Source organism: Corvus kubaryi, unplaced genomic scaffold, assembly GCF_017639235.1.
Source record: "Corvus kubaryi isolate FWS band 111438036 unplaced genomic scaffold, C.kubaryi_AGA036_p1.0 split1-131, whole genome shotgun sequence".
NCBI classification, from domain to species: Eukaryota; Metazoa; Chordata; class Aves; order Passeriformes; family Corvidae; genus Corvus; species Corvus kubaryi.
This window is the reverse complement of record NW_024582073.1, coordinates 28,718,923-28,730,779: the sequence shown is the minus strand read 5'-3', so window position 1 is coordinate 28,730,779 and position 11,857 is coordinate 28,718,923. Positions and strand designations below refer to the sequence as shown.

The 11,857-nt window shown below is 41.7% G+C and overlaps 1 protein-coding gene across 3 annotated transcripts in view; it reads left to right on the top strand.

Annotated features, from left to right (window-relative positions):
* The first annotated feature begins 102 nt into the window (after window positions 1-102).
* Window positions 103-11,857, top strand: part of CTNNA2 (catenin alpha 2) — a 462,234-nt gene continuing 450,479 nt past the window's right edge. The window contains exon 1 of one of the 3 annotated variants that reach the window (XM_042053728.1): window positions 103-224. The gene's annotated coding sequence lies outside the window, so the exon portion shown is untranslated. Of the gene's footprint in view, window positions 225-6,500; window positions 6,598-11,857 lie in introns of those variants that run through there. The other 2 variants (XM_042053726.1, XM_042053727.1) reach the window with 2 other exon arrangements.

Genomic DNA, 11,857 nt, shown 5'->3' with positions numbered 1-11,857 from the left:
GCGGCAGCGCCCGGCTCCGCTCAGAGCCGAGCGAGCGCGGCTCGGGCCGGCGGCGGGAGGAGGGAGCGAGGTGAGCGGGAGGCGGGGACCGGGCGACGGAGCCGCGCCGCACACCCGGCCCGTCAGTGACCGGCGCTGCTGGGGAGGAGGAGGCGGCGGCGGAGGAGGCGGCGGCGGCGGCGGCGACGACGAGAGATTCTCCCACCCCCACCCACCGAGCTGAGGTGAGGCCAGGGCAAAGCATCTTCCTTTCTTCCCCTCATCCCTTCCTCCCTTTCATCCTTCCTCCCGACCTCCTTCCTTTCAACCTTCTTTCCTTATCCTCCTTCCCCCTTATCTCGCCTTCCCCTCATCCTTCCCTGCGCTTCCTGGTCCTCCTTTCCTTTCTTCTCTCCTTAGCCACCTTTCTCCACTCCTCCCCATCCCCCAGGCTCCCTCTCCCCGTGCCCACATTTCGCACCCTACAGATATAATAATCTTGCCTTTTTTTTCCCCCCCGCTTTTCCTTTTTTTTTTTTTTTTTTAATGCAATTTCAATTCTCGCGCAGTGAAAGACCGGGAGAGGGAAAGAGACAGAGTCGGTCACAGAGATAATCCCCCCTCCTGTAAAGAATGGGTTTGAATTAATGGTCATTTTGTAGTGCGTGTATTATGGGAAGAGGGGGATTAGATTTAGGGAAGAAAAGAGAGGGTCAAAGGTGTGTTGTTTCACTTATTCATCTATTTACCCACCATCACTTTCAGGTGAAACCTGGCTCCGTATTATCTTAAGTATTTTTTTTTTTGGGGGGGGGTATTGTTTTAAATTATTCTCCTTTCTTCAGGCGTCAGAGGCTCCTTCCTCCCTTTTATCCATCCCCCTGTGCGTCCCTGTGCTTTGCAGTAGCTGCTGCTCCGATTGTGTGAGCCGGGAGCCGGCGGGGAAGGGTCGCGGGGAGCGGGGCTGGGCGGTGGGGAGGGGGCTGCGGGCACCTCCTCCATCCCTTCCCTCTAGGCCTCTGCCAGGGTCTGAGACCTTCCCAAGCACCCGCTGCACATCCCAGCCAGCACCCAGCCCGAGAGGTGCCAGCTCCCAGCAGAGGATCTGCTCCGGTGGCGAGGAGCGAAAGTTTAAAGCGTGGCTTTGTCTTTGCGTGGAGCGCCGGGGATGGCGAGGAGCCGTGGGGATGTTGACTGGAAGGCGACGGCAGCCAAAGTGTCTCGTTGTGGGGCTTCTTGGAGTGGAAGAAGTTTCGCTTGGCCATGGTGGTGGTGGGGAGCTGCCAGACTTGCCTGGCTGCCGTGCCCATCTGGGAGGTGGCGTTGGGGATGCTCGGGGGAACATCCATGCGCCAGGGCTTTGGGAAAGAAACTTCTATACCTCTTTACAGTGGGGTGTAGCGTGAGGTGGCAGGCGCTTCCTTCTCTGGAGGTTGGAGGGGTGAATGCCCTCCCTCGCATCTCTCTGGCTGCGTGTGATGCCTGGGTTCTTTCTAAGGTGATGCTCTGTCAGCTGGTGGTTGTGTTTCTCTCCTGTGGAGCATTTATTTGATTGCGAGTGTGCTTCGGACAATTCCATCCTTTTGAAGCTTCTGTTTGCTGAATTCGAAGTTAGTTCATACTTCACCAGGATAGATACGTTTCAACCCCCCTGTTACTGTAGAAATCCAGATACCCCAGCAGCCGATGCTACAGCACAGCTCTATCAGCCTGGATATTTAATGCGTATGTTACACATTACCTTGGCATGTATTCCTGAAAAATGTTGGACTTGTCAAGATTGCAGTGAGTCGTGTGTGTGTTTTGGAGTGCCAGGTAGATGAGGAGCATAAACAGGGGCAGGCTCAAACAATGCTGCTGATGTGAACACCAGATTTTCCTGCCTTTGTGGCTATTACAACGCTGCTGGTTTTCCTTTTTACCTGTAGTGCCAGTGATTGATATAATGCATTGTATCAGGCTTTTTGTGCTGCAGGTCGAACAGGATTCTTTCTAGAGGAGTGAAAGTACTGATGTGAAGGGTGAAGTTCTGCACTCAATTGTGTAAATGCTTGTTTACAGAAATACCACCTCAGCTGGGTACAAGGTAGCTGTAATTCCATTAATGGGCTCTGCTGATGACAGACGCCTCAACAGGAAAGCTCCAGTGTCACTTGAGCCCTTACATGGAAATACAACTGTAATTCATGCAGATTTTCTGAGAGCTCTTTTAATATTAATGTTGAGCATGCATGGTACTACTGAAATGCCTTTGAAGTCCTGAAAACCAAGAGTATTTGTACACTGAGGCTTTAAAGCCAAAGGAAGCAATTAGATCTTCTGCTCTGACCCCTTGACTGTTGTAGTCAGTTGGATTTCATCCAGTTTTTCTTAAGTGCAGTAACTTGCATTCGGCTGAAACATGTCTTCCAGAAAAATTGGTATTTTGATCGGAAGGCAGTAAGAGGTAGAGAATCTGCTGTTTATTAAGTTATTTGGCTTCAGCTTCCAGTCACTGGTTAGTGATGTGCCTTTCTCCACTATGTTAAAGAACTCAGAGTATTTTCTTACCGTGAAAGTATTTATCTGCTGTAACCCAGTATTCACCTTCTCCTCTACTTGAAAAGACAAATGAACTAAAATTCTTGAAATTTGTCACTGCGTGCATTTTCCTCACAACTCAGTTTCTGGGGATTGTTTTTTTCCAAATCCACTTTTTCAGCATTTTTATGAAACTGTGAGCTGGATACAGCACGCCAGAGCCTTGTCTCAGGAGTGTTTTGTGCATTTAAATATTACCTCTCTGGTGTTACTGTCCTGCTTCTGCATCACATTTACATATTAAACCTTCATTTGCAGCCCTGCATCTTGATCTCCTTCTCTCTGGGTACTCTCACTGTGGCAGGACTGTTTCTTTCCACAAGAGTTCATCATTCCATAGACTGGCATGTATTTTCCTGATTGCAGCTTTATAACTTTGTACGTGGCTTTTTAAAATAACGTTTTATTTCTAGCATTGATTGATTATACCCAACACTCCTGATGGCTTTTTGGAACTGATTTATCTCAGTTCTGTAGCACTCTATCAATTTATACTTGTGCAAATTATGTCGTGATTTATAGTGTAGACTTACAAATAATTGAAAAGGTGTTTCGTGGTAGTGGCTCCGCCTTCGGGGAACTCCATGTTAATCTGAGTTATGTTGTGATGAGATCTGCTCAAAAGCTGTTCTTTTTTCTTTTTGAAATGTCACTTAACCAGTTCTTCACCAGTTTAATTGGTTCTGTTTTGTTGTCAGGCTCGCACAGAACACTGCACCAAGTGCCAGAGAAGTTTATACATGCAGACAGATATTTCTGCCAGTTGGAAGTATCAGTCATATCAAGGAATGAGACCACAATCATTTTAGAAAGTCAGCTTTCATTATTTTACTTCCTATTTTTTGTTACAGAGCTCTGAGGTATCAGTTGAGTCCCATATAATTTTTCTTAACTTACGGTTTTGTTCAGGACTGCCATTGTTCTAACCTTCCTGTGTTTACAACCACTGTCTCACTGGGTCTTTTAGAGCATGGTTGTAACATAAATGTTCATTCAGACTTTTGGAATTTTCCCAGGATTTTCAGAATTCCTTAAAATCCATGTTGGTAGGGCAGATAACTCCTTGGACACTTCTGAGAGTGCTCTTCATGGTGATCTTTGGTCCTGCTGACTGAAAATGTTTACTGCAAAGTAATACTGTTTTAACATTGTATTTGCAATGGGATGGAAAAGTAATTAATATTCTCATGAGGTACCAGCAAATTATCAAGTACTTTGCATATGCAGAATTGCTTTATGAATGTATCTGCCCTTTTGCACTATTGGTGGAACTCAGAGTCCCTGTTTAGCACCACACCTGTGTGACAGCTGAGATATCTTTTGTTCCTACGGTTTCCCCCCACTTTTTTTCTGCTGCCAAGAAATGTCTTCATCCTCACCTATTAGTTTTTTACACCCACTGTTTCAAAAAGTATGAATTTTTTATCGCTTAACACTTTTCTTCTTGTTACATATGAATTATAACCGCAGTATTTATTGAAATCTGTTTTGTGGCCAAATTGTAGTAGTTATGACAATGCCTTGCAGGTATTACATGCTGTCTGAACACATCAGCATGAGGTTTTTTTCTTTTTTTTTTCTGTTTGCAATGACAGAAACATATTTTATTACATTTTAGGTGAGTAGGCTTTGCTTTTAATACAGCATATTCCAAGGCTTGGCTAAAGAAAGCTCAGCTCTTTATTCACTTGCTCCATAGTTTGTTCAAAAGTGGACACAGTATAGGAATACTCTGAATTTAGATACAGTATCAGAGGGTTGTGGAAAGAGAAGGGACAACTATACTGAAAGAATCATAAAACCACAGAATGGTTTGGGTTGAAAGAGACTTCTAAAATCATCCAGTCCCACCCCCTGCCAGGGGCAGGGACACCTTCCACTATCCCACACTGGTCCAAGCCCCGTCCAGCCTGGCCTTGGACACTTCCAGGGATGGGACAGTCACAGCTTCTCTGGGCATCCTGTGCCTCACCACCCTCAAGGGGAAGAATAAGTAAATAAATAATCAAATATGCAGTCGGAGATAAGAAAGGCAATGTACAGAAATAAAGAGTAGCAGCACCAACCTGTTAGAAATCACAGTGACAGGCTTAGGATGTAACTTGATGGGAGGTTTTGTGGCTCAGGGATTGGTCCCTTGGAGCTGGTTTAGTTAAGATGCAAGAAGGAGATATAAAAAAGACCAGAATGGGAAGGGAAGGTGAAAGTTACAAAAAGAAAGTTGTATTTCACAGGAGGGTAAGAGCAACTCCTGACAGAGATAATCTTGTTGATTTCATATAAACACCACATTTGTTACATTTGTTAGGATAAAGAGCTCAGAAAACTTTCCTGAGGCACAGCTTTCCAAGCCAGCAGGCTGGTGCAGGGAGCAGGAGCAGCTGAGGCTCTCATTCCTCTCTGGAGGTCCAGTACTGATGGGTGAGATCCTCCAGCTGGGTCAACAACACCTGAACCTGACTAGGAGCAAATTCCTGCTGAGTCCAGCATGCCTTGAGCAGTGTTGGAAAGTAAAAAACCAGGATTTTTTTAAGACTACTGTAACAGAAAAGTTGAAGAGGTGACAACAAAGAACAGAAACCAGGTTTTGTCCTGTATAAAAGAAGTGGTTGATAATTAGGTTAACAACGTCCTAAGTTCTGGTGTCCCCAACATAAGAAGGACATGGAACTGTTGGAGCAAGTCGAGGGAAGGCCAAGAAGTTGAGAAGGGGACCAGAGCATCATTCCCATGGAGACAAGTTGAGAAAGTTGGGGCTGTTCAGCCTGGAGAGGAGAAAATTGTGAGGAGACCTCAGAGCCCATTCCAGTATCAGAAGGGGCTGCAGGAAATCCAGAGTGGGATTGTTCATCAGGAACTGTAGTGACAGGACAAGGAGTGTTCGGTTCAAACTGAAAGAGGGGAACTTTAGGTTAGAAATACAGAAAAAATTCTTGGCTGTGAGGGTGGTGAGGCCCTGGCACAGGTTGCCCAGAGCAGCTGTGGCTGCCCCTGGATCCCTGGAAGGCCAGGTTGGACAGGCTTGGAGCAACCTGGGCTAGTGGAAGGTGTCCCTGCTCATGGCAGGCGGTGGAACTGGATGATCTTTAAGGTCCCTTCTAAACTAAACCATTCCAAGTTATTTTAAGTTATTCTAAGTTATTGTATTATTGCTTCTTATTTAGAGGGATGCATCGTACACCTAAATATACCCCAGAGTGATAACACTGTTGTATCAAGTCTTTGGTTGGGCAGGCTCAGCACTCTATGGCTGTAAATGAATTTTGTATCAGGTTTCTGGATAAAAGCTCTGCGTCTCAGTTTTCTCATGGTCTCCTCAGCATCACACACGAGCCACTGAGCGAGCAGTGATATCTGGTTCCAGGCAGGGGTTGGACACAGAAAGGCATTCGTGAATGTTTCCAAACAGTAGGATAGGTTGAAGTCATATTTATACAACAAAAGATCAGCTGCTCTGGGAAAATAAACTGTCGTGACCATCACTTAACAGTACACTTGTTTGGAAGGCAAGATTTTCGTGTTCCTTGTGTTTTGAATCATTTTTTGTTTTGGCATGGAATGAGCAGGTGGATTTTAAAAAGGCCAGCAAAATTAAAACTCTTTCCTCTAGCAGGACTATCCCTCTCCCCACTCCCCCATACACATTTTATTGTCTTAGATGTCTTGTGCTGTCATCAGACAAAGCATTTTGAGTTTTAAAGGGGCAGGAGGAAAGCTTTTCTGTATTTTTTCACTGGTTGTGTGGAGAAAGCACACCTTTCCTCGGAGTACTTTAACTCTGCTGAATCAGCATTTTCTGATAGCAAGGCTTTTTTTTTTTTTTTCCCTCCTTTGGAGTATTTTTTTGTCTAGCTGTGCTTTTCAGCCACATCACCCCCTGCATTAGTATTCTGGTACAGAGAACAGTGGAGAGACATTTTCAACATTGCAGCAGAGACTGCCCAAGTTTTCAGGCTTTGTAAGTAATGTGAATTTCTCAGTTAAGTGAAGCTGAATCCTGTAACATTAAGGACGTCTCACAGGGGTTGCATTGGAGAGGTAAGAAAAACAGTAGATGCTGCAGTTATACAAAAGAATTTCTGTGTTCAGAATATTTCAAAGATATTTTTGCAGACACTCCAATCTGCTGTTATTACTGGTGTTACAGTAATTATGATGTGACATTTCTTTCTCCTGTGGACTTGTCCTTTTCTTTGCAACTCTGTATTTTAAAAAAACCAAGCATATGTTACAATATGCTTAATGCAGACGAGAATATTAAAATGGAAGGCAGTTTGAATGTAAGTGGAACTTAAATTCTGAATGCAAAAAGTGTAAGTGGTTTTGTCAGGGGAGGCTCCCAGTTGCCCAGGTGACTTCTGCAAATGGGGCTTAAGCTTTTAAGTTACTTAAAGCTTCTAAATGGATTATTCACTTTGCCCTTTCCTACAACTAATCAACCTTAATTTTTAATACGCTGTTATTTACTAACAAAACCCACTCTGCTCTATTCCATTGAATCTCTTTTTATGGCAATTCTCCATTACAACTCATTCAGCACAGCAGGGGCAGCTGAATCTCTCCATTCTCTAAGTTGTGCTTGTAAAGAAAGGATCAATGGCAAATATTCCTTATGTTTTAAATACAGAAGCTGTGTCCATCCTGTGCAGAGCTGGCAAAACCACTTTTATCAGTTCTCTATATCTTTTCAGACATCAAAAGAAACTCCAAATGACTTCTTCCTAGAGATTTAACTTTCAAGTTAGACAGTGGAGTAAAGCACTTAAAAACAGAGTAAAATTTCAGTAAGCACTGGTTTCAGTTCTGTTTTAGTGCCATCATGTCACTGGCAATAGTTGTGTCCTTTCCAGGTGATCCACACTAAGAAAAATGAATAAAATCTTTCAAGAAGAGAATTTTTTGCGAACAGATAATCTGAGGCAGATGTTTTTATCTGATTAGGTATTTTTTTTCTCTTTGCTACTTCTAGAAAAAACGTATTGGGATAGTGAAATGTCTTCTTCAAAGCTGTTCTGTGACTTTTGAGTTAATTTGGAGATTTCTGTAAATAAACATTTTTAAGTAAACGAGTGAATAAAAATCAACAGAGAAAAGGTGTGATGTCCTCTGTCATTAAATATTAACTTTCTTGAATGTTACTATCAGATCTCTCTTCCTGATATAAAATGACCAGCTGTGGTAAGTTACTCATGGGTGAATTCTTCATTATATTTATGGAGAAACTTTGAATATAGAACCCAAATACTCTTTTTTCTTCTGCATCTCTGTAAAAAAATCATATGATGAAAATGGTTATTTCATTTTTTACCAAAATAGAACAGGATTGATTCTAACTTTTTTTTATTGTGACAGAATATTTAAGTAAAATTTTGTCATCTGTGCTTGATAGAGAATTTATCGAAGTGCTTTGTAACTTGTTATCCCATGGTTACAAATGTTGCCTGTTCAGATAAGAGACTGTATAGACTTATAAGAAAAGGTATAAAAGAGATAACAACTAAAATATGAAGTGAGAAAAATCCAGGGTAAGTAGGAAAGTAGTTCTTCCATGTGTAAAATATGGAAAAGCTGGTTACTTTAGTTCTTGCAATTAAAATCCACAGGTTGAATTTTAAAATCTAAAGATCTTAAAATTTAAAATTTTAACCTTAAAATGAAGTTATAGAATAGCAAAGAAAAAACTTCCATAAAAGTGCCATTTGCTACCACTTTTTTTTTCCCCTTAATGGGGTCAAAGTGAGAGAGATTCATATATTTTTATTGCAGCATAGGAACTCCTTTCTAGTTCTTGTGCAGATAGTCTTCAGTGCTTACTATAATCAAGTCAGAAATGCAAATTCAGGATTACAGCTGCTTAGTCTAATTTTAAACGTCTCTATTATCTCCGTCATCTCCATTCCCAGTGCTTGGATGCTCCGCAGAAATACTTCTAAGAACAAGAAATCATCAGGAATGATTGGAGGAAGGAGGTGGTGTAGGGAGAGAATCAGAATAAAAACACTCTGACAAATGTCCTGCTTGGCTGGGAGCGCTGCTCAGAGGCTGCAGAGTTTGCAGAGCTGTTACTTGGCTCACATGGGTGGCCCCATGCTCCCCCTAAAAATTCAAGCTGAATTTCATTCAGCGTCTTTTGGACTCCTGGCCTTGCTGAATATTGTTTCTGGGTTCACAGCTGATATCTAGAAAGAACAGGAATGTGAAGAAAAGGAAAGAGAAGAACTATTTCCATCTTATGATTTCATTTTCCTTGCATGGCTTAGGGAGAATTCCGTGCGTGGCTAAGGCAGCAAACTGAATCCCTTGATGTGTTAATTTGCTCTCGCACACTAATTGCATCCTTGAACAAAGTTTTACTTTTTTTTTTTTCTTTTTTTTTCTTTTATACTCAAGTTCCAACCCTCTCGCTCAGGCCTGAGCCCAGGGGATGCAGGTGAGTGTAAGGAAAGTGCTCAGGTGCTTTCTAGGTGCTCAAGAACAGTGGGGACGCAGGTCCTGGGCAGGATTGTCTTCTACTCATGCTGTGTTTGGATGAAAACCAGCATCAAGTCTTATACACATTTTCACATTCTCTGTGTGCTTTTCTCATCTTCTAAATAACTTAAGTGCATTTCCAGAGCATTTTTTACAAATATTTTATGGCTTGCCATGTTCTAATTCTGTACTTACTACCAACTGTGTTTTTGTTTACAAATTCAGCCTAAGAACTAGAAAATGTCTGGGGTATCTGTGTTCAGGTATTTACCTTCATTTGGCTGGGTAAGAAACAACATTTTATTATTGTTTTTAATTATATTTAATATATTTAATTATAATTTCCTTAACGTGATCAGGGAAACCATCACCTTGCTTCTTGTGAAGTCTTCTTGGAACGCCAGCCAAAGGGATTGAATGGTCCCAGGTGATCTCAAACACTGCAGCACAACCTAATTTACATGACAGAGTAGTATGGAAGCATACATTTTGTGCAAACATAGCACAAAAAAAAGCCTTCAGAATTAATATCTTGAGGTAGTTGAGAAAGCTGAGTGACTGTAGTAGCCATGGTAACTTTTTTCCCTTTTGCTTTTAAGTAGAAACCTCGCTGATTACAAGGCTCCGTGTGAGATTTAAGCTGGGGCTTAGCAAACTGCAAATGTGGTGGCAGCAAAGGAAAAATCACAGATAACTGGACAGATTCAACACAGGGAGAGCAGTGTGGATTGGATGCAAAAATAGTAGGCGTGCAAACTCAATTAGGTTGAGAGCTGTAATTGTGACAGAGTTGCTTTTTTGGAGGCTCCACACTCCATATTCTGATATTTTGCTACTACTTTTAGAACTGTTTTGGCTTGACATGTGCTGAAGTTGCACATCCCCTTTAGCTCAGATGCTGCCAGACACTGACTTTGGACTGACAGATCCTTGCAAACTTGATTGCATCCTAAGGGTGGAGTCAGCTTAACTTTATTTTAATTGTTTTATGGCTTTTGGGTTCACGAGAATGATGCTGAGATGCATTGACAACATGAGTGTGCTCAGGTCTCTTGTCAGCTTAATGAGTTTATTTTTGCTGGCTGGTTGACAGCCAAAAGAAACCAAAGAAAATTACATAGCCCAAGAACAGCTTCTTGGCTGGTTTTTCATAAAAAGATCAGTCAGGAGGAAGGGGAAACACTAGAGATGGATATTTTGAATATTTCTTTTTTTTTAAAATCAGTTTTCCATAATGGTGTGAAAATAGAGGTCTGATAGTTTTGCTCTCTCTGCACCATAGACACATTAGAGGTGGTGTGAGGTCTGTTCTGGTGCCACGATATCCAGAAGAAAGGTTTGTGCCAGATAATCCACAGTAATTAAATATTTTATGAAACAGAGTGAGAGTGAGATGGGCTGTGCAATGATTAGAACAGGGGTGGATCAGAGCAATCAGTGTTTAATTACACAAAAGGAACCTCTAAGGAAGGACTGGAAACCACATTCCCCAGAGAAATACCATAGGAAGTTTATCAAGGGATAGTGCTGGATTCTACACCTGGGATGGACAGCCCTGGATGTATGGACAGACTGGGGAATGATATCCAGCTCAGGATATTCTGTGATTTTTAGAAAATAAGATATTACAGTTTAAACACTCCAGGTGTGTTTGTAATTACTGGTGTGAATTGGACAGTTTGATTGGATCTCCAAAGTTTTTGAGTGACCTTCTACAGTCACCCCTTGGCTGGGGTGGTTTGGATGTTTCTCTTTCATCATTGTTTTTCATCATAAGCTTTTCCTTGGGGTGAAAGCAAGGTCATGTAAATGAGGAAAAAATTTTGAAATCACTCTTTTAAAAAATGTGTTTTTAGTAATTTCCACCTAGCTTTAATTACAAATTGGAATGGAAGTCCCCTCTGGGGCATTATAGTTCGGGTATGGGAAATAGAGGGAAAGCACAGCTGCTGTGGGACAGGTACATCACAGCAAGACTTTTAACAGCTTCAAGTACTTAGAGGTCCCTTTATTAGGAGGAAAGTATGTAAATACAAAAAAAGAAGAAGTACTGTGTCTGAGCAGATAAACCTCCTTCAAGCATTAAAATAAAACTAAAGCACCCATATTGAATCTGAGCTCTGGTCTTCACGTAATCCTCCTTTTGCCTTGAATCTGAAATCCGTTTCTCCAATTTCAAGAAATGTGCAAAACATGAGGAACACTTAACAAGGATTGAGTAGAAAGATTTATTTTACCGGGAGCCTCTTCCAGCGTTGCAGATGGTTTCTGGCTGTCTTGTCTAAGGCACTAGTTTGGGTATTCAGATTATGCAAGATTAAACCCTTGATCTTTTGAAATTAATTACAGAATTTTCATCAATGTTGCAAAGCTCTTACCCAACATTTCTGGAGCTGGTTCTGCCTTTGGCTGTGGACTGTGTTTCTTTTAAGTGTAGCTGGAGCCAGTCCTGTATGCTATTACAGTGATACATAGACTGCTTCTATCTCTGGAAAATTCAAATTGTTTCTCTGTGTTACCTTATAGAGCTGTTGTGAGCACTGATTGTGTCTGTTTAGAAAGCAGATGATTTGTGTGAGGAGGATTTTTTTTTGCCATTTTAACATTAAAAAAAAATTAGCAATAACTGTCTGGTACATCAGCTCTTCTTTGCATCTGATTTCTGAGCGGCTGCAAATATACAATATTTACTGCTCAGTCTTTCATTTTAATGAGCTATTTTTTGTGGTGTTGATTTAATCTGAAGACTGCTTTTCCTCTGAAGTGAGAAGCTTCTTTTGTCATGTTGGGACATTTGAAGAAAACATTATAGGTGGACTCAGTTCCC